Source organism: Rhinopithecus bieti, unplaced genomic scaffold, assembly GCF_001698545.2.
Source record: "Rhinopithecus bieti isolate Rb0 unplaced genomic scaffold, ASM169854v2 scaffold_26504, whole genome shotgun sequence".
In the NCBI taxonomy this organism is placed as follows: Eukaryota; Metazoa; Chordata; class Mammalia; order Primates; family Cercopithecidae; genus Rhinopithecus; species Rhinopithecus bieti.
In genome coordinates this window covers 3,664,932-3,687,600 of record NW_016812891.1, presented here as the reverse complement: position 1 = coordinate 3,687,600, position 22,669 = coordinate 3,664,932, and positions in this window count along the sequence as shown.

The window sequence follows — 22,669 nt, the reverse complement described above, 5'->3', positions numbered from 1 at the left end:
TGCGGGAGGGGGGGAGGGGTGGGGGGCGGAACCCGGGACAAGCTCCGCAGCCGCTGGCCCAGGTGCTAAGCCCCTCACTGCCCTGGGTCAGCAGTGTCGCCTGGCCGCTCCATGTGTGGGACCTGCCAAGCCCGTGCCCACACCCACCGGAACTCATGCTGGCCCACGAGCACAGCACGCAGCCCCAGTTCCCACCCACACCTCTCCCTCCACACCTCCCCACAAGCAAAGGAAGGCAGCTCTGGTCTCCAGCCCAAAGAGGGGCTCCCACAATGCCATGCCAGGCTGAAGGGCTCCTCAAGCACCACCAGAGTAGACACCGAGGCTGAGGAGGTGCCAAGAGTGAGGGCTGCTAGCACGTTGTCACCTCTCACCAGCATCACTACTCTTGAACTTTGGGGCCATTTTTAAGTGAAATAAGGATTACTTGAACACAAACGCTGTGAGGCCATGACAGTGGATCTGATCATGGAGATGGCTAGGAAGTGACTAAGGGCAGGTGGCTTCTACGGCGTAGATATGCTGGACAAAAGGATAATTCACATCCCAGGAAGGATGGAGCAGGAAGTGAGATTTCATCTTGCTACTCACAACAACACACAGGTCAAAACTTATTAATTGTTTATTTCTGAAATTTTCCCATTTCATATTTTTGGACCATGGTTGACCTTGGGTAACTGAAGCTACAGAAAGAAAAACCACTGATAAGGGTGGGTAGGGGGACAACTGTATTTGATTTCGTTTGACATACAAAAAAATGAATAAACCTCAAACTGCTGGGCAATTGGCAAGCAGGTATGATGCTGAATATGTTACATCTCACATCAAGACTTCATGAGTTTTACCGTTAATATCACAATATGATATCAGGAAAATCATCTAAACTGAGGTACGCAAAGAACAGCTCACCACCTTTTTTAAATCCCCTCTTACTGTCAAGGTCAAAATTATTTTTGCAGTTCTCTTCATCTTAAGTCACCATCTCCTGTAAGCTACTGCTCTGCCAAAATACAATTTTGCAAATACAAACTATGTTTTACTATACAAAGAATAATTCAAATCCACCCAGAGGAGGAAAACACAAGAAGCAACATAGCTTGAACTCAACACACATAACAACTTGCAGCACTATTCACAGTAACACAGATATGGAATCAACCTAAATATCCGTCAATACATGATTAGATAAAGAAAATATGGTATATGCGTGCAATGGAATACTATTTAGCCATAACAATGAAATTGTTTCTTTTACAGTAACATGAATAGAATTGGAGGCAATTATCTTAAGTGAACTAACTCCAAAATAGAAAGACAAATACGACATGTCACTTACCACTGGGAGCTAAATAATAAGTACCCACGGGCATGAAGTGTGGACAGATAGAAACTTGAGACTGAAAAAGGTGATGAGAGTGGGAAAGGGGTGGATGGTGAGAAATTACTTCATGGGTACAAAGTACATTACTTGGGTGATGAGTACATTAAAAGCCTAGACTTTACCACTCCATAGTATATCTAACAAAATTACACTTGTACAACTTAAATTTATACAAATAAAAATTGAATTATTCAAGAGAACTCTTTGCTGCTCTGTCTAAAAATGACCATTCATATTTCTACAGTTTTCCATAAGACCATATTTGTGAAATTAAAGAAACAACCCAGATGGTCTTTTCAAAAGAAGTAAATAAACAAAACAGTCTGCTCCAATGATGAATTGAAACATCTACCTTTATATAGGCATACATATAAAGAGAACTGCTTTTATTTTTTCCAGTTTCTATCTATCAAATTTTCAAAAATCAGTTGGCTGCTCTTTGAAGCCTTATGCCCAAGCTCTGGCCAAAATAGCAGGGTTGAGAGTAGCGGTGGGGCGGTGGAGAGGGGAGGATCAAAGAGTGTTCTATATCATGACTGATATTAAAGGATTATAAGCATCATTACTGGTGAGAGGAGCTGTTCCCAAGAGTGTGTTCTTCTCTGGAGAGGTGAGGGAGCACCACTGCAACAGCCTCAGTACTGAGACACTTTATTAACAATCATCTGAACTTCTGAATCATAAACTTCCTTTCCAATGAATTAGTTTAAAAAAATACAGCCACGAGATCCATTCCAAGATGGCCGAATAGGAGCAGCTCCAGTTGGTAGCTCCCAGAGTGATCGATGCAGAAGATGGGTGATTTCTGCATTTCCAACTGAGGTATCTGGTTCATCTCACTGGGGCTGGTTGGACAGTGGATGCAGCCCATGGAGGGCAAGCTGAAGCAGGGCAGGGTGTTGCCTCACCCAGGAAGTGCAAGGGGTTGGGGAATTTCCCTTTTCTAGCCAAGAGAAGCTGGGACAGACTGTTCCTGGAAAAAAACGGGGGCACTCCTGCTTGAATACTGCACTTTTTCCAAGATCTTAGCAACTGGCAGACAAGGAGATTCTCTCCCGTGCCTGGCCTCACAGGTCCCACGCCCATGGAGCCTTGCTCACTGCTAGCGCAGCAGTCTGAGATCAAACTGTGAGGTGGAAGTCTGGCTGGGGGAGGAGGGAATGTCCATCATTGCTGAGGCTTGAGTAGGTAAACAAAGCAGCTGGGAAGCTCGAACTGGGCAGAGCCCACCACAGTTCAGCATGGCCTACTACCTCTACAGACTCCACCTCTGTGGGCAGGGCATTGCTGAACAAAAGACACCAGACAACTGCTGCAGACTTAAATGTCCCTGTCTGATAGCTCTGAAGAGAGCAGTGATTCTCCCAGCATGGCAGTTGAGTTCTGAGAATGGACAGGCTACCTCCTCAAGTGGGTCCCTGACCCCCATGTAGCCTAACGGGGAGGCATCTCTCAGTAAAGGCCGACTGACACCTCATATAGGTGGGTGCCCCTCTGGGACAAAGCTTCCAGTGGAAGGATGAGGCAGCAATGTTTGCTGTTCTGCAGCCTCTACTGGTGATACCCAGGCAAACAGGGCCTGGAGTGGACCTCCAGCAAACTCCAACAGACCTGCAGCTGAGGGAACTGACTGTTAGTAGGAAAACTAACAAACAGAAAGGAATACCAACAACATCAACAAAAAGGACGTCTACACCAAAACCCCATCTACAGATCACCAACCTCAATGACCAAAGGTAGATAAAACCACAAACATAGGGAGAAACCAGAGTAGAAAAGCTGAAAATTCTAAAAACTAGAGCACATCTTCTTCTCCAAAAGATCACAGCTCCTTGCCAGCAGTGGAACAAATCTAGATGGAGAATGACTTTGACGAGTTGACAGAAGTAGGCTTCAGAAGGTCGGTAATAACAAACTTCCTTGAGCTAAAGGAGCACGTTCAAACCCATCACAAGGAAGTTAAAAACCTTGAAAAAATGTTAGATGAATGACTAGAAAAAAGACTGTAGAGAAGAACTTAAATGACCTGATGGAGCTGAAAACTATGGCACAAGAACTTCGTGATGCATGCACAAGCTTCAATACCTGATTCAATCAAGTGGAAGAAAGGGTATCAGTGATTTAAGGTCAAATTAATGAAATGAAGCAAGAAAGCAAGGTTAAAGAAAAAAGAGTGAAAAGAAACAAACAAAACCTCTAAGAAATATGGGAGTATGTGAAAAGACCAAATTTACGTTTGATATGTGTACCTAAAAGTGATGGAGAGAATGGAACCAAGTTGGAAAACATTCTTCAGGATATTATCCAGGAGAACTTCCCCAGCCTAGCAAGGCAGGGCAACATTCAAATTCAGGAAATACAGAGAACACCACAAAGAGTCTCCTTGAGAAGACTATGTGTGTCTCTGTACGTGAGATGGGTCCCCTGAATACAGCACACTCATGGGTCTTGACTCTTTATTAAGGTTAATATTGTTATGTGTGAATTTGATCCTGTCATTTTGATGTTTGCTGATTATTTTGCCCATTAATTGATGCAGTTTCTTCATAGCATCAATGGTCTTTCCAATTTGGTAGGTTTTTGCAGTGGCTGGTACTGGTTGTTTCTTTCCATGTTTAGTGCTTCCTTCAGGAGCTCTTGTAAGGCAGGCCTGGTGGTGACAAAATCTCTCAGCATTTGCTTGTCTGTAAAGGATTTTATTTCTCCTTCACTTATGAAGCTTAGTTTGGCTGGATATGAAATTACAGGTTGAAAATTCTTTTCTTTAAGAATGTTGAATATTGGACCCCACTCTCTTCTGGCTTGTACGGTTTCAGCCAAAAGATCCGCTGCTAGTCTGATGGACTTCCTTTTGTGGGTAACTGACCTTTCTTTCTAACTGCCCTTAATATTTTTTTCTTTCATTTCAATGTTGGTGAATCTGATGATTATTTGTCTTGGAGTTGCTCTTCTCAAGGAGACTCTTTGTGGTGTTGATACATGTATGCCTAGCCCCAGCCTTCTTTCCCAAATCAGCCTGATGGCAGAGAAGAGGAAAGCCACAAAAAAGATTGACACAGGGAGGTGCTGCCTGGTCAAGAATGACAGTGCTTACAAAAATCCCGGTTTACCCTCTTAAGCCTTGATCCCTGCTAGCTGACATTGCTCAGCTCTCTTTCAGTTTAAATGGGTAGAAGTGATGTACACCACTTTTAGGATTAGTTTCTATAAACTCCATTCTCTGTCTCTTTTCTAGAAGAGACCTTAGAAGATGCAGGAGCCACAATATGGAAAGAGCCTGGGCCATGAATCACAGTGTGACTGAGAAGGTGCCCACCAAACACTCCATTGGAGCAGGAGGTAACCAAGACAAAAACCAGTGGGGTTTGAGTTTATTTGTTGCATCTTTTCACCTACCTTATTACTGTGTGGATGAGCCCACAATAGATTTGTGGACTCTGAGAACGGCATCCCCATAGACAGCCTGGGAAAGATGGCGAGACCCAAGCAAATGAAGACATTCTTGTGGACTGAAACAGACAGAGATATGGACAGTCTCACAGAGACTCCCAGAGCTTGATGTAGTCCCAATTCAGGCAACACAGGACACAAAGGCTGAATAAGGACAAATAGCACACAGAGTTAAGGCACTGGGTTTCTGTCCTTGTGGCACACAGCTGCAGCTATGTTATGCTTTGCATTGCCTCTGTAGACTGACTCTTGGCGACATGTGCTCCCTTTATACATACTTCCTTGTGGACCTGGGCTAGGTACAAAATTATTGAAGAGGATTGCCAGACCAGAAGAGACCCAGCAGAAAGAAATATGCACAGGGACCACACATCTGGGTTGCCTGAGGTAGTCATGCCTTGTATTCGTTGTCTTGACAGTTTTTTTCCAGTATCTCCTTCTATTCTGGAAAGTGTCTGCTTGAGATAATAAATAATATGATCTCCATAAAAACAAGAGTTGTTTACATGAATATCTTTAGGGATATACAGTATTAAGGATGAAGTGTCCCTCTCTGGCTGTATTCCAAGGCAAGCTTCCTGGAACTTAGATGCAGGCTAAGAAAAGGGGTACAAACCAACTAAAAATATATTTCTGCCACTGAGTAAAATGTACGTTAAAAATAGAGATTGAATTTATGTGTACAAAATTGTTGTATTTCTTACATTTCTGAGTCTTAGAGAGATTTTTATCTGCTACCCACAAGTCTCTCTTGCACACACATATGTGCACACACACACATAGTGTAGAATACACACACATAGTGTAGAATAGATCGGGCTTCAAATCCAAGTTATTTTATTTATTATTAGGTTTTGGGTTTGTTTCTCAATCTCTCTGAGCCTAGGTTTCCCCATCCTCACCTGTAAAATTAGGATCATAATCCCTGGTTTACATATATTATAAGAATTCAGTAAATTAACATGTTTAATATGTTTGAAAATACAATTTTCTACTGAAATTTATACTTATCCACATGTGCTTATATAAGGCAAAATACTTCAGTATTAAGAGAAATTTGCCCAGATTTATCCGCCTTCCTATGCTGCTAATATTGACTATGTGGGTTACATGACAGATGTTCCTCTGCTCCCTTCCCACTCATATGTACCCCCTTTTGTTGACAGCTATATTCAAATTTTAAAATATATCTGAAACACAGCCAGCAGCCATACCCACACCAAAGCTAAGATTTCCAAATATTCATAGAGAAACAAAAGAAAAAGTCACCTGGAGATCACTGGTGTCAGCCAGATTGGCTGCAGGACCACTCCCCCAGGAATATTGCTTGCACCAATCTCAGAACTTTCAATTATCACTGTTTCTTCTGTCCAGCATGCATGTCCCTGTGCAGCACAGCAAGCCCCATTTACAGACCTGCTCCAGAAAGTGGAGCTGTTTCTTGTGGCTCCAACCTTTCCCAAATCTTACCAAAATGGCCTAACTTAGCCCTCCCCGTCTCTCTGTATCATTTCTAATGCCCATTTCTTATCAAAAGAACACAATCACATAACAGTAGACATGCTCTTGTGAATCTGCAGCTGTGAATACACACCAGGGCAATCACGTCCAAGAGTGCAAAGTAGAAATACAGGAGGGTGACACTGGATTTATGCCAGGCTCTGTACAAAACACTTTCCATTCACCATCTCTTATAAGCCTCACAACAAGTCTACAAGGCAGCAGTTATTACCATGATCATGTCATGGGTGATGAAGTTGAGGCTTTAAAGGGTAAGCACCTTGCTCAAGCTCCCACAATACTAGAGTAGATAATATTCATCAAGGATGTACCAAAAGCCAGATACCATTTAAAATTTTGTGCATATATTATCTTATATATCTTATAACAAGGTGTGAGATAATTCTAATATGTTACACATTTTACAAGTGAGAAAAGTGAGTTACACAAAGTGAACTGAATTTTCCCAAGGTCACCAGTAACCAGTAGTGAGGCTGGAGTTTGAACTCAAGCAATCTGGCTCCAGAATGTGCACTCTTCACCACTTTATTATAACTAAGAACTAGTTAAATCTTCTGGATTCCAAAAGCCAAACTCTTTAATCTTACGATCACATCTGATATTGAAGGGTCATTAACTCTCGTGGATAACAAATGGATCATTTTATAGAAGAAACCTGAGATCAGAAGGGATAATTGGTTCAGGATTCTTTTTGTTGTTGTTGTTGTTGTTGTTGTTGTTGTTGAGACGGAGTCTCGCTCTGTCGCCCAGGCTGGAGTGCAGTGGCCAGATCTCAGCTCACTGCAAGCTCCGCCTCCCGAGTTTACGCCATTCTCTTGCCTCAGCCTCCCAAGTAGCTGGGACTACAGGCGCCCGCCACCCCCCCCACCTAGCTTTTTTTTTTCCTTTTTTTTTTTTTTTTTTTTAGTAGAGACGGGGTTTCACCGAGTTAGCCAGGATGGTCTCGATCTCCTGACCTCGTGATCCGCCCGTCTCGGCCTCCCAAAGTGCTTGAGCAAGGTCTTAGCAGAACTTCTTACAGTACTGTTCATTGTGAGGGAAACTTCCAGCGAAGTGATAGCAATGTGCACATCTCTAAGGACCTATGTGAGCCTTCTGGAATAACTTGACACTTCGGGCTCATCTGAAATTTCCAGTCCAGAATGTGCTAGGTTTCCTTCAGCGTGGATACACAGGAATGCATTCAAATTCAACCTATCACTCTCCCCGTCTTCTAGCATAGATACAAAGTAGTATAAAGATTAAATAACTGAAAAAAATTCCCCAATTATCCAAGCACATAGCATATTTTGTTGGGAAAAAGGAACTTAGAAAGGTAATACAGCATTATTACATAATGTTAAAGACCACAAACCCAAATAAAACTTCCAAGGTTTAAAGCTCAGCTCTGCCATTTACTAGCTTGGTGGTTTGGGGCAAAATAATTAACATCTATATTGTCTCCTTTTTTTCATCTTTATAATGGGATGGTAATAAAATTTACTGTCTAAGATTGTTTTGAACATTAAATGAGTTAATATATGTATAGCACATGGTAAATTATGTTTTAAATGTTTGTTATAATTACCAGAGCTTTTGTGTGTTAGCTGAGAAGCTGTCACCCAGTTTGCTAATTCTTTACTCCTTTTATCCAGTTGGTTTCCCAGTCTTGTAGAATACACCTTCAAAATACCTACTGTCTCTTCCATTCAATTCCCACTGTCAATCTTCTGTAATTCATTACTTCTATATCCTTAAACTCACCTAAAACTATACTTTTAAAGTCAAAGGTGTAGGCTCTGAGCTCAGTGGTATTATCAGCCTCATTAAAATGTTAAGTTATCTTCTCACTTCCAGGTCAATTAATTTTGGTAATCTAAGGAAATGAGTAACTTGTGGGAAACTTTAGAGTGAACAATAAAATAATTTGAAAATTAGACAGCTAATATGTTGGCATATTTTTTTCCGACTAGTTAAGGGCAAAAACTGGAAAGATATAAAATTTACAAATTAGAATTGACATTGTCCATATTTGACATATTTTAGAGTCTTCATTCATCACCACATGTTTTGTTTTATGCTAGAATATGTTCATACCGTACAGTTTTCTAAATTTCAGTTCCTAGGCACTTTGTAGTAACATAGTTAATATAGCCTAATAATTTGGTAAACCTAACCAATGACATTGTAATTGTGAAAACATAAAATTCAGACTCAAATCTTTTACATTTATCACTTTTTAATTAACAATATGTCTAAACTTTTATAAAACAAAATTAATATCTTGTGTTCAAACTTGTAGTTATATATTTTGTCTAAAATATTTTCATATATAAAACATTCAAAGGACCAACAGATTTTTTTTTTTTTTTTTTTTTTTTTTTTTTTTTTTTTTTTTTTTTTTTTTTTTTTTTGAGACAGGAGTCTTGCTCTGTCGCCCAGGCTGGAGTTGCAGTGCCGGATCTCGCTCAACTGCAGAGCTCCGCCTCCCTCGGGTTCACACCATTCTCCTGCCTCAGCTCCCGAGTACTGGGGACTACAGGCGCCCCGCCACCTGCTCGGCCTAGTTTTTTGTATTTTAGTAGAGACGTGGTTTTACCGGTGTTCGCCAGGATGGTCTCGATCTCCTGACCCGTGATCCGACCCGTCTCGGCCTCCCAAGTGCTGGGATTACATGGCTTGAGCACGCGCCCGCCCGGCGGACAACAGATTTATATCTAGAAAATTACGTTTTACTTCTTTTATGCTATTAATTATATAAGTAGTTAATTATTTTCAAATGGCTAAGATGACTCTCTCCAATAAAAGCCTATGCTAGAATAAGTAATTTTCTATTTATAGCAATTTTTATCAAAAAATCATTACTAATAATGAAAGGGTACTAGTGCAAGTTGTTTTATAATTAACAATTTTTTTAATTTTAATTTTCTACTAGAAGATGTCCCCAAAATTCAGCATTTCATTTATCTGTTAATATGCCAACTGTTGTGAAATTTTCAGTAATTCATAATCCAGCTATTGAAGACTCAATAGCTCTTCAATAACAGTCTTGTTTAACAAGCTGGTAAAATTATGCTTATTATAGAAATAATAGAGTTGTATCTAAAACCTTCCATATTGCTTCAGCTTTTCAGTTCTTAAGGGAATTAGAAATGATTAGACTCTGTTTCTAGCAAAATTCCATTTGGGAATAAGGATGATTTAAAAGAAGGGAATAAACCTGGTTATTAAAAGAAACTCAAATAGATTTGAATACAGTAATATGCTCTCATGTCCCTTTCCAACTCTAGAGAAATTCTTATCATAAAATGTGTGACTTATTAGCCAGTTGGAAAGCCAGTAGAAATATAAACATAAGATATGAGTATGCTTAAGGTAAATTCAACATTGCAGAAATATGTGGAGAATAAAATGAAACTTGAATCAAATCCAGATAGTGTAGACTTTTTGTTTTAAGATCAGGAAACAACAATATTCTTATGGCTTGGTTTATTTCTCTCTTTTTTTTTTAAGACAGAGTCTCACTCTGTTGCCCAGGCTGGAGTGCAGTGGCCTGATCTCGGCTCACTGCAACCTCCGCCTCCAAGGTTCAAGAGATTCTGGTGTCTCAGCCTCCCGAGGTAGCTGGGATTACAGGCATGTATCACCACGCCTGGTTAATTTTTTTTTTCTTAAGATGGAGTCTTGCCCTGTTGTGCAGGCTGAGTGCAGTAGTGCAATCTTGGCTCACTGCACCCTCTGCCTCCCAGGTTCAAGCAATTCTCTGCCTCAGCCTCCTGAGTAGCTGGGATTACAGGTGCCCACCATCACGCCCGGCTAATTTTTGTATTTTTAGTAGAGACAGAGTTTCACCATGTTGGCAAAGCTGGCCTTGAACTCCTGACCTCAACTGATCTGCCCACCTCGGCCTCCCAAAGTGCTGGGATTACAGGCGTGAGTCACTGCAACTGGTCTGATTCCTTTCTTTATTTCAGGTTGTTTCATTACCATCCCTTTTTGTGTCAACTTTTGAGGGAAAAAAAAAATGTTCAAATCTACTTGAAAATTTATGAAGAACTTTATACTGGTAATCTTCTTCCAGTTTCCGATTTTTCTATCTACAGCCAAAGGAGCAGACAGTGGATAGGACAGACATTATCTGAAAACCTGTTCTCTGTCATGCTGTTTCAGGCAATGCATCAGGAGATCCTTTCCTGTACACACAAGTATACAATGGAGGCGAAAGGGGAGGATTCTGGTGAATGTGATCTGATTTGGATCACCCACATCACACCACTGGGCCAATATCAATGGCCGGCCGGCCAGCCACTGTTGACCACTTCAGAGCTTTGCAGGGACCACAGGGTTAGCCACAATCAACAGAGCAAAACAATAGTTCACCAAACTGCAGAGGGCATGGAGTTTTGCCCAGCCCCATATTCAACAATAACCCATTTAGAGTTCAGCATCTTAGAATATGCTCAGTTGTATATGAAATATGAGCAACAATTTTTTAAAGTGTGATTTTTAAAATAATCTGTATAAATAAAACTGTATATATATTCTCAAAGTGTCAGGTTTGAGTTATTGTCTACCATAAATTAATATTAAGATCAGTTAAAAATCCTTGTGTAATGAGGTAGAGCAAAGATAAGATAAAATAAAATAAAAGTAGGACCAAAGATGGAGGATGGGAAGATAGAGGGAAGAAAGGGGAAATTATAAATTAAATTAAATTTGTCAGATTATTTGTTGCTCTATGTTTTGTTTTGTCTTTAAAAATACAACTAAATAGTAGCAAGGCAACTCATTAATTCAGCTAATCAATATGTTGAATATAGGCCAGGAGCAGTGGCTCATGCCTGTAATACCAGCACTTTGGGAGGCCGAGGCAGGCAGATTACTTGAAGTCGGGAGTTAACCAGCCTGGCCAACATGGTGAAACCCCATCTCTACTAAAAACACAAAAATTAGCTGAGTGTGGTGGCGGGTACCTGTAATCCCAGCTACTTGAGAGGCTGAGGCAGGAGAATCGCTTGAACCTGGGAGGCGGAGTTTGCAGTGAGCTGAGACAGTGCCACTGCACTCCAGCCTGGGTGATAGATCAAGACTCCATCTCAGAATATATATATGTGTGTGTGTGTGTGTGTGTGTGTGTGTGTGTGTGTGTGTGTGTGTGTGTAATATAGATAACAATATATCTATACCAAGCAAAAGGGTGTTGTCAGAATATTATATTTTTAGTGTCTGTCAGTACCAGGCATATCAGGTGTACAGAACCAAAATGCCTTTGTTTGTATGTCTCTCAAACTCCTTTAATTGCAGCATTTGTTGTTGTTGTTGAGCTTTTGTATTTGTTTACCTCCTCTATTTAAGGTTTTAGGAATATATGTTTTTAGCGTAAGAGTAAAACTCTTCAGTGATGTATCATCTCAAATTTAAATGAAAAATGCTTTCCTGTTCTTAGTTATTTATACAAGTCTATCTTATAATTTAATCCTAATACAAATGTGTGCTAATACATAGATGCAGCATGAATCCATTCATTAATGTGTATTTTATAGATATTGATGAAATCTTACTAACATTATTTTATCTCTTGGTATAAGCATTGCACCCAAGGATGTACATTTTCCAATTATCTCTACAATTATCTTGTTAGCTGGTACGTACATCCTTATTATTTCTGTTACTGTGAAGACTTTGCTAAGCCCTTTAAAATTACCTTTCAGTTTTCAGTTACTCCTAACAAAACTCTTGTGGCAGAATTTCACTATGTCTAATGCAGATGAAGAAAGCGATGAGTACATTGTTTTCCTGAGATTTAATCATTTATATCATACAAAGTCTTATCCACTATAGTATCAGCTAATTTCTGATTAATAACAGTTTGAGAGTGACCACATGTCATTTCTGTTTATGACAACTTTGAGTTGGTTATCTCAGTGCTTTTCTTAACTGACTTGTATCTAGCAGCCAGTACAGCATAACATTTGATCCTAATTGATACCCAAGTGAATAGCCTCAACAAAGGCCTATAATTAAGGAGCCACATGACTGAAAATGATGAATTCCTTCCTTACCTCCCACTATGCTTCATCTAGAACAGGATTGAAATATATATTGTGACAGGAAGCCTGAAATCCTATGATGATAAACAGAAGCCATTTCTGTTCCAGCCAACCAAGACTCTTAGCCAGTATTACATCTACTTACAGTGGACAAATTAATAATTATTGAAAATGTTTTAAAGTATGCAGAACATAGTAGGTACTTATTAATGGACTAGAAGTTCTATTTAAGTATCATATATGGACTCTTCTTACATATCAAATGAGTTTCCAACAAGTTTGTATAAAAGGTTATGTAGACTCATGTACAAAAAGCAGCAAAAGCAAAATCTTCACATATCTAATCCTCTAAGTAACATTATAGGAATACCACAAGGCAAGAACTGGTCGAACTTCTCACAAATAACAGAACAACTGATGCCTTTAAATCTCTCAAAGACAAAAATTAAATTTTCCTGAGTGGGATGATAAAGGCAGCGTGATTTATCCAGGGTGCATATGTGGTCTGTCAAATCTTCTCAATGGAGAAATATTTTTTTTAAATTTCTTATAAAGTCACTGTCATCCAGAACCATACTATTTAAAGTTTAACATGGTTTTTCTTTGCTTTTTTCAAATTCCAAATTAGATAAACATGTTATTCTCTCCCCCTCATAAAATCCTTGGTAAGGGATGTATGGTCAAAGTTAGAAAACTTACAGGAAACAAAGACAAAGTGTTTGAAATAAACATCTAACAGATGCAACCCTTAAGAAAGACGTGTGAGAAAGATAAAACTCAGTCTTTCTGCATTGAGCTGTCAGGATGAAGTCACTGAAAAATAGAGAATTATAATTGAAAGAGACATCCAGGTGATATTTCTTTTCAAATGCATACATTCCTCAGTCTATGTGGTAATTCGAACTCTTGAAAGTCTTTACTATAAAATTATCTCATATGACCTGGCCATGATTTCCCTCTCTAAGATAATTCATTACATTTCTTTATATTTTACTCTTCATTTTTTTTTACTTGCTACTCTTCAAGGATGATTATAGGTATATTTTTCCCTTAAATGTTCACCTAAAGTGAAGGATTGATGAAACCCCGTCACTACTAAAAACTACAAAAAATTAGCCAGGCATTGTAGTGGGCACCTGTAGTCCCAGCTACTCAGGAGACTGAGGCAGGAGAATGGCATGAACCCGGGAGGCCGAGCTTGCAGTGAGCCGAAATCGCACCACTGCACTCCAGTCTGGGCGACAGAGCGAGACTCCGTCTCAAAAAATAAATAAATAAAATAAAATGATGTGTTCTGATCATAGTCTTATTGAAATCGACTGACCATAAACTATAAATTGTGTAGTCTTATAAATGTTATTTATATCTGTACAATTCCTACCATCACTCTTTAAAAATAACGTTTCTCAAAAAAATTTTATTAAATGAACAATGGGGCCATATGGATACCATATAGGAAAACACAATTAAGAGTAATAGATTTTAAGCAGTTCTCATAATAGATGTCTGAAAACATACTACACATGTTCCCTGGCATTTGGCATTGTTTTAGAAAAATGCTTTGCAACTTCCCACTAATGCTTTTGTTTTAGAGTAGCTTGTAGTCTCCCCATTAAACTGAATGACCTCAACAAGAGCAGAGCAAGGCTGTTTTGGCAGAAGGACAAAGGACGCTTTCCCCTCAGCTCATAACAAATTGCTTTCATTAAGAACAAATGGTCTTGGAGTATTATTCTACTTGAGTCTCTTCCTGGTGGCAAGCCTAAAGGGGAGACCCAATGTTGACTGTAAACAATAAGAATGGGTCTCAGAAAGTAGAATGTCCTCCTATAGTTTAAAAACATCCTATTCTAGGAGCATGAGATGGGCCACATCCAACCATAAAACACCAATTTGTCATGACTTTCAATAGTTATGTCATTTCAGGTTTTATTTATGATTAAGAAAATCTAATTAAGATGGACTATATAGTATCAGAAATTTATTGGATCTACTATGTCTATTATTAGAAATATTGACTTTCTGATGTTGCAGTTAGGAATTAATTCTTTATAGATATCTTAAAAGAAGCCTCTAGCACACTTATTTCAAGGTCTTTCTACACCATCTAGAACTGGATCTTTAGGGAAATAGTCATTTCAAATATCTTTTTAAAATTCTTGCAAATATGAAAGTATGTAACAGAAAACAAAAATAAAACAAATTTTAGGTTAAGTACAAAATAACGTAAAGGAAAGTCATAACATAATAGACAAATAATATTCTGTGTTTATGGTTTCAGCTGATTTTTTGGAATCACTATTTTTTTTCTTGTAAACTTCTGGTCAGTGAGGCTTTTAAAAAGACTATAATTTATAGACATTTCATAATATGACCTTTAGCTCTTCCCTATTTTTAAAGCATGCTTGATTTTGACATAATTTAGAGTTAGTATTTAATACTTGAAAATAAGTTCTAAGCATGCATGTCAACTACTCTTCGTAATGCTATTTTGTTACTTTGATTACTGCATTTCATCTTCACTATGCATTTATAAATCTCAGTTTTCAGTTTACTACAACTCAGCATTTTAAAATGAATCAGATTTCTAGCTGCAAATGATGTTTTAAAAGGAAGATTAAAAACCAGCTAAGCTGGAGCACTTCAAAAGCTCATTGGTCTTGCCCTAAGCAAGAAGTTGAGAAGAGAGGAGGGAGCCATAAGATGCACATTTCGTGTTTGAATAAGGGATTGATTTAGAGAAGAACTCCAGGCTAACTGAGACAGACGATGGTAATTTTCTATTCTTCCAGTGCTCTGTCAATAAAAGAACATTAGAGATTCTCTCCTCTAAAGAAGCAATTTACATTTGGGGTTCATCATTGTCATCAAAAAACATTTTTTGCTATTCACACAGCAGTTTCTCCACAGGAAGCAGTATGGATTGCATTGAGTATGAGAAGGACCCATGGAAGAGTCACCATTATTTAATAAATTCTTACATTATTACGAGGTAGGTGATAAATAGTATCTTTTCCTTGACCTCTGCAGCTTCATCTACACATGTCAGGAGAAGACAAATAGATACATAAACCCTTTTTAAAATCAAGTAAAACCAAAGAAAAAAAGAAAACACCCATAAGTGATTCTATTAAAATACTGTAGATAAATTAATACTCTTCATTTATATTGCCTATGCATATGATCACTCTTTTATTCCTTAAGTTATTTACTTTAGCCTTACAACTATTTTTTAGGAGTGCCTATTATGTGCCATCATTGAGATGCAAAAATCAAAGTTTTAATTGAAAAAAAGAATCACGATTTATCTTCAATGACCAATACTTTTTAGGTTTGAGCAAAGCATAGACCTCGGTGTCCTGAAAGCGACACAACTGTTCCTCCTGGGGCTGTAATTCTTGGTTCAGATTTGACAGCCCATGATCCAAGTTGGTTTTGTCCTTGGTAGCAGGGCCCCTCATTTGGAAAGGAAGTCCTTTTCTCTGAAACTTGTTTAAGAACATTTTCCTATTTCTTTCTCTCATTTGCAGTGATTGATTCTGACTATATGGTAAGCTCTGAAAAATCTACATATATTCTGATTCTACTTGATTCTATGTTGAACCTTGACATAGTACTCCATTCTCTTTCTCTGCCTTGGCTCTTTGGATGGGGTCAAAAGGTGTTCAACCTGAAGCAGACATTTTATCTTGCTTCTTTTTCCACCTGTCAGAGTATTTACAATGGTTGATAAAATGTACTATTATGTCACATATTATCAGAAGGTACCAACCAATGTCACCCAATGTATTAACCAATGTTACTATGCACTTCAAAATATTAATCACAAGGGATGCTTCTAGATGTAACATAGAAAAGTTTTATAAGTCAAAGGAATTTGTAAAAAAAAAAAAAGTGAAATAAGCATTTTCATTGATGGTTGTCTCATAGCTTTATAATATGCTAATAAGCACATGAATTTCCAAAAGAGATGGGGCTAGAGGCTGTTCACTATCTCTAGACCTGTTTGATCAAGATGTTTCCACTTTTATTTATAAAATACTAAAATTATTTAAGGCTTTCTGCAGAACCCACTTTGGAGAATACTGTTGCTCAGATAAATAATACAAGCTGAAAAGTCTTCAAGTATAAATTCTCATGATATTTGGACAAATTGTCAAGATTTAATTTTATGTGAATAATTTTAAAACAGGTTCTTGAAATGTCTAAGATTGACCAAACATATCTACTCTTATTTAAAGTTTTTCATAATCAGCAAACTGTTTCTCCTTGCTCCTGGTCAAATAAAAAATAATTACAACACTGTCATGTCTAATTACTATCAGATCTAGAATGACAACAACCTAAAATAATTACGTGACACAACCTCTTATAAATCTATGTAACTAGGCCATAGCTAAAAAAACTGAAGTTTCTAGAAGATACGTACATATAGAGAGATACACATGCTATAACAAGATATACATATATCATTTTTAATATGTATTGTACATTATATAATATTATAATATATATTTCAGCCAGGGCCCAACTTACAATGGCCAATGATAGTTAATAACAGGCTAAAAATTGATGGAGCTCATAAACTATGTCTTAATCATTTTTGTTTCCTCCATAGCAGGAAACATAGTGGTCAGTACAAAGTTGTCATGAATATATAATGTGAAAAAATACGTGGTGGTAGGAGGAAAAAAGAGAAAGAAGAAGGAAGAAAAATGAAGGTCGTACTATATGTGTATTTACTTAAGTCATTCTCTAAGTATTGGATATTTTTAGTATTTTACATCCTGTGCTAACCACAAACACAAGTATAAGATAGCCTAGACTCAGGAACACCTGACCTAGTAGAAGAGACAAATGTATTAATAAATAACACATTAATAAGGTGATAGGTCTGTAACAGAGGCATGTAAAATTACAATGACTAAGGAGACAGAAATTACCCCTGAGCAGGAAAGAAGTCTTTCAGGAGCAAGTAATGTCTAGATTGAGGTTTTAAGGATTTCATCATATAGATAATAGAGAGTGCATTACAGACAGAGAAAATATCATCAGCAATTACACAGAGAACTCAAAAGGTATATTGTATTCGGGAAACAGCATGCCCAAGAAAGTATTATTAGAAAGAATGGGGCTCAGAGATTGGTGGGGAAGTGCTTAGATGCTATGCTGAGAATTTGGACATTAGTCCTATAGATTCATATTTCTTGTATTTACTTGAGTAAGAGATGTTTTAAAGTATTGATGAAAAAATCAATAATGATTTATGACTTAAATAGAGAATATAAAACCCCTATCAGAAACTAATTAATTGTAACAAAATGTATCAATAAATTCCAAAATAATGTCAGAAATACATAATGAATTTGCAGAACAAATGCATAATGCATAATTAATTTATACCAACATAATACAATAGACATTGTACAACTTAAAGGGAAAGGTGATAAATGATGCCTATTCATTAATGGCAATTTATTAAAGACAATGCATAATGTAATCACATTTGTGGCTTCCTGGAATGCTTAGCTGTTGCATATCATTCAAAACAACTATTTAAAGGCCTTTACATATATATCATTCAAAGTTAGTTACTGAAGAAAAACTGTTACCATTACGTATTTCCATTTTTCTCCATAGAACATAATTTGGGAATCACTGCAGTACACAATGGGGAAAGAAATAAAAACAAGCAAAGAAGCTCACCTTGGCAAGAAGATATATTCTGTATATGAAACCTAACTGTATTAGTCCATTCTCATGCTGCTATCTGCCCAAGACTGGGTAATTGATAAAGAAAAGAGGTTTAATTGACTCACAGTTCTGCAGGGCTGGGGAGGCAATAGGAAACTTACAATCACGGTGGAAGAGGAAGCAAACATGTCTCTCTTCACATGGAGGCAGGAAGGAGAAGTGCTGAGCAAAGGAGGAAAAGCCCCTTATAAAACCATCAGATCTCATGAGAACTCACTCAACAAGAACAGCTTGGGAGTAACCACCCCCATTATTCAATTACCTCCCACTGCTTCCCTCCCATGACATATGGGGATTATGGGAACTTTGATTCAAGATGACATTTGGGTGGGGATACAGCCAAACCATATCACCAACTGAAAAGCAACAATATCTAGAAAACCTCTTAAAAAGTGTTGATACTAATAAAAGTTTCAAGCATCATGGTAGAAAAATGTGGTCATCTTTATTAGAAAAGCCCTATGATGCCAAAATGTAACTATGCCAAAACATGACTGCCTTCCTGTTTATGGAAGCTTACAAACTTGGGAAGGAAACCGACTAAACTTTGAATCAGTGTCAATAAAAGATATTTTTTAAACATATGAAAACATAGGCAAAACTAAATTATCTTTGAAAGCAGATGAAAATGACCAATTTAAATGAATGAGTGTAGATTTTAATTTATATTTCTAATTCTTCAGATTTTCTATTGTTATCATTGCTACTTATTAAGTTTACAATGAAGATAACAAAAAAATCAAAAACGAAACAAAACCAAAAGAAAATTTTAAAACCAGTAAGCTTTGGAGCCAGATATACTTAGAATAAAATAGCAGATGTGCCACGATCTATTAGATTGCCCCTGAGTTACTTTGTTTACCACTGTGAGACAGTATTTTGCTTTTGCTTTTTGTTTTAATCTTCAAAATTAAGAAAGTCATTTCATTGTGCTGTGTCAAAGATTAAATAAATTAATATTGACTTCCTAGAATCATATCTGATACATACTACCTTAGTTTGAGTTCCCACAAAAAGAGACCCATAGACAAGACCAGAATTTAAATACTTTTTTTGGAAAGTCATTCAGGAAATGGTTGCAGATAAGTGGAGAAGTGAGAAGGGAAAGGGAATAAAACCAATGACCTGTGCATTGTCAGGTCAGCTACCCCTGGGGACCACTGCTCTACTTGAAAACTGAGGCTTAAAGACTTAAATTACTTTTCCAAGCCCATGCAGCCAAAGAATGGCAGAGCTAGATTCTGAAGTGTGCTACCTCTTACCATGGCCTAAATAGTTAACCAGTGCCCAGGATCAATGCTTACAGTCTGACATGAAGCAATTACTCAGCACACTGCTGTGTATTCTGTGAGATAATGTAAAAAGGACTTTATAGTTCTCCCAACCAAGGGTGAGGAAAATGGAGGCTTTATCCACTGAATCTCCATCTATGATTGCCCAATGGCTGGATCCCTACAGCCTAGGGGCCGGCTGGGTGAGAGGTAACATGTACCCTCAGCGTATCACAAGTGTTAAATGTTAAAATCCATAGGCATCGATTTGAATTGGCCGTTTTTCACTAACTACTCTTCTGTAAGTGGAAAATATAGTGGGACAATGACAGCATCTTCTATACAGAGTAAACTCCTAATCCTATGAGTAGGCATTAGATGTTGCCTGGACTTATATCCTCAGTACATGGCTGTCATAATAGGTACTGAACAAATGGATGAATGAATGAATGTAGTTTGGAAACAAATATAAGTTATCTTTCCACAGAACTACAAGTTTCTCAGAAGTCAGCAAGAATTTATTTGAATAATAATAAATATCATTATTAGGCTCTTTATATTTGTCATCCCAAACTAATCTCATTTATATGTAGTATTTTATGTGCTCTTCCAAGAACTTTATGAGGTAGGTCTGTTATTGCCCATTTGCCTAGTTGAAAACTGAGGCTTAAAGACTTAAATTACTTTTCCAAGCTCATGCACCTAAGGAATGGCAGAGCTAGATTTTGAAGTGTGCTGCCTCTTACCATGGCCTAAATAGTTAACCAGTACCCAGGACTGGTGCTTACAGCCTGACATGGAGCAAAAATCAGCTGTGTTGATGAGTAAGTGGAGGTTGATAATTCTGGGCTTTTGTTTAAGGCGCTAAAGACCTAGTGGAAGATGTGAGTGTCTAGACAGTTCAGAGCAGCAAGAGGGCTCTGGCCTGGGTGCCTGGGGATAGGAATATCCAGTAAGGCAGGAGAGTCAGACCAAAGATTACCATAGCCTGTTTTAAGTTTCAATTCAGGATCAGTTCTAAGATATAGACCAATATAAAATGCATCCTTATTCTTTTGTCATTGTCCTCTTGCCTCCTTCTACCTCCTATTTTACACCCCAGGTGAGCACCATGCCATCTATCTGTAGTATGTGGCTACAATCAAAGGAAAATAATTTTTAAAACTCTAATGACTTACTTTTTGTATGAGATACATTAGAAGTGAATTTTAGCCTGTGTCATCTAATTCCTCCCTCAGGCAAACAGAGAAACCACTGTAGACATCAAAAGGAAACTCTCCAAAATGTATATAAAATGGCATTCCAAAATCTGGCTTTGCAAAACAATGTGTGTCAGTGAGTTCAATATGGTAGTAGCTAGAGACTGATTACGACTTAGAACAACTTTGGTCTCAAAATCAAATTCTGCCAGGAATTGCCTTCTTGAGCATTTATCCCAGAGAAATGAAAACCTATGTTCATCCAAAAGCCTGTACATGAATGTTCATGGTAGATTTCTTTTGTGAACACTGGAATCAAAGAAGGTCAGGCAATTTTTATTAAAATGTGGTCTGGGGACTACATTTAATTATTTTTATTAGAAGTGCTTTGAATACAGAATCACCAGGTAAAACAACCAGCAATGCTGTAGAGTGGACGAATGGTAAAATACACTGTGGTACACCCATACCATGGAATACTATTTAACAATAAAAAGAAACAAACCACTGATACATACAGCAACTTAGACACAGCTAAAAGGAATTATGCTGAGGTAGATAAGTCAATCTCCCAAGATTATATGCTGTACAATTGCACATATATAACACTGAAATGATAAAAATATAGCACTAGAAAACAGATAAGTTTTGCCAGGTCTCAGGACCAGGAGGGGGTGATTTAGGTACGGTTACGAAAGGGCAGCATCAGGCTCATTGTGGTGACAGAAATATTCTGTATGCTGATTACGTAAGTGTCGATTCCTCTTTGTAATATTGTGGTATATTTTCCAAGGTGTTGCCATCAGAGAAAACTGAGTAAAAGGTCCATTGAATCTCTCTGAATTATTTTTTTTTCAATGGAAATTACAACTCTAATTAGCTCCAAATAAAAGTTTAATCCAAAATATCTGAATAAGTGGTTAAACTAAATGTTCAATATGGTAGTAGCTAGAGATTGATAAATGCTTGATGTATTGTAAACATAATGCATCCATTATCAGTCCCCATTCAGGGAAGTGACCAGATGGATATGGATTAGTGAGGTATTTTAATCAGTGTGGGATTCTTGAAAAGGTCAGTCAATGACAGAAAAAAAAAATGTCAAAGATAAAGGAAAATTTGGAAAGGATTCCATTGGAGAAATACTTCTTTTGTAATGTAACAGTTGAGTGCACAATTTGTGATCAATATTTGTATTTATGGGGCTGGCATCTCAACATTTACTGGCAAAAGATATTCCATCTCTTTGATCTTTGATTTCTTTATTTGGAAAATGCTAATAACGTATACACTTTAGGACTACGAAGCAGTTTAAATGAATAAGAGCTCAAAACAAATGTAAGAATGAATAAGAATCGTTTCAGGTAGCCTCCCTGATTAAGAGATTTATTAGCTTCATATTGATAATGAAGGAATTGAAACAATGACAATCACTTGAAACAATGTCAAGCACTGCAAATATTGTTTGTAGTTTCAAACTAGCAAACATACAGAAAAAAATATAATGTATGTACGTTGATTGCTTTCTAAGTAGCATATTTGAAAAAAGAATTCTCAACTAATTATTTGACTTTATAAAAATTCTCAGGAATCAAGCAGCTGAGTTTTTAACACAGTTCTGCCACTCAATAGTTGTGTTACCTTTGGGAAGTCATTTAATTTCTGTTAAGTCCCCAATTTCTTGTCTGTTAAGTTGTAACAATATTACCTAATCACAGGACTGGTATGAGGAGTAAATGAGATGGCACATAGTAGACAGTAACACAATCCTAGGCAGAGTAAGAGCTCCTTAAATGTTAGCCACCTCAATTATTTTTTATTTTAATGATAATAATGATGATGGGTATGACAATCAAAGTTGAAATAATATTTCCTGATATTGCAAAGGTAAATGAATACCTGCAGTTGATATACTCCAAAGCCCAATGAAAATTCTGCTAGTATTAATGAGAAGATACTGTCAGCAGTACCTATTAGTGCTTCCTGAAAAGGAATAAGTTCTACTTTATTTTGTCACAGGTTACACCTATGTTTGTTTGTTACTGACCAGATGTTTTGGGGTGT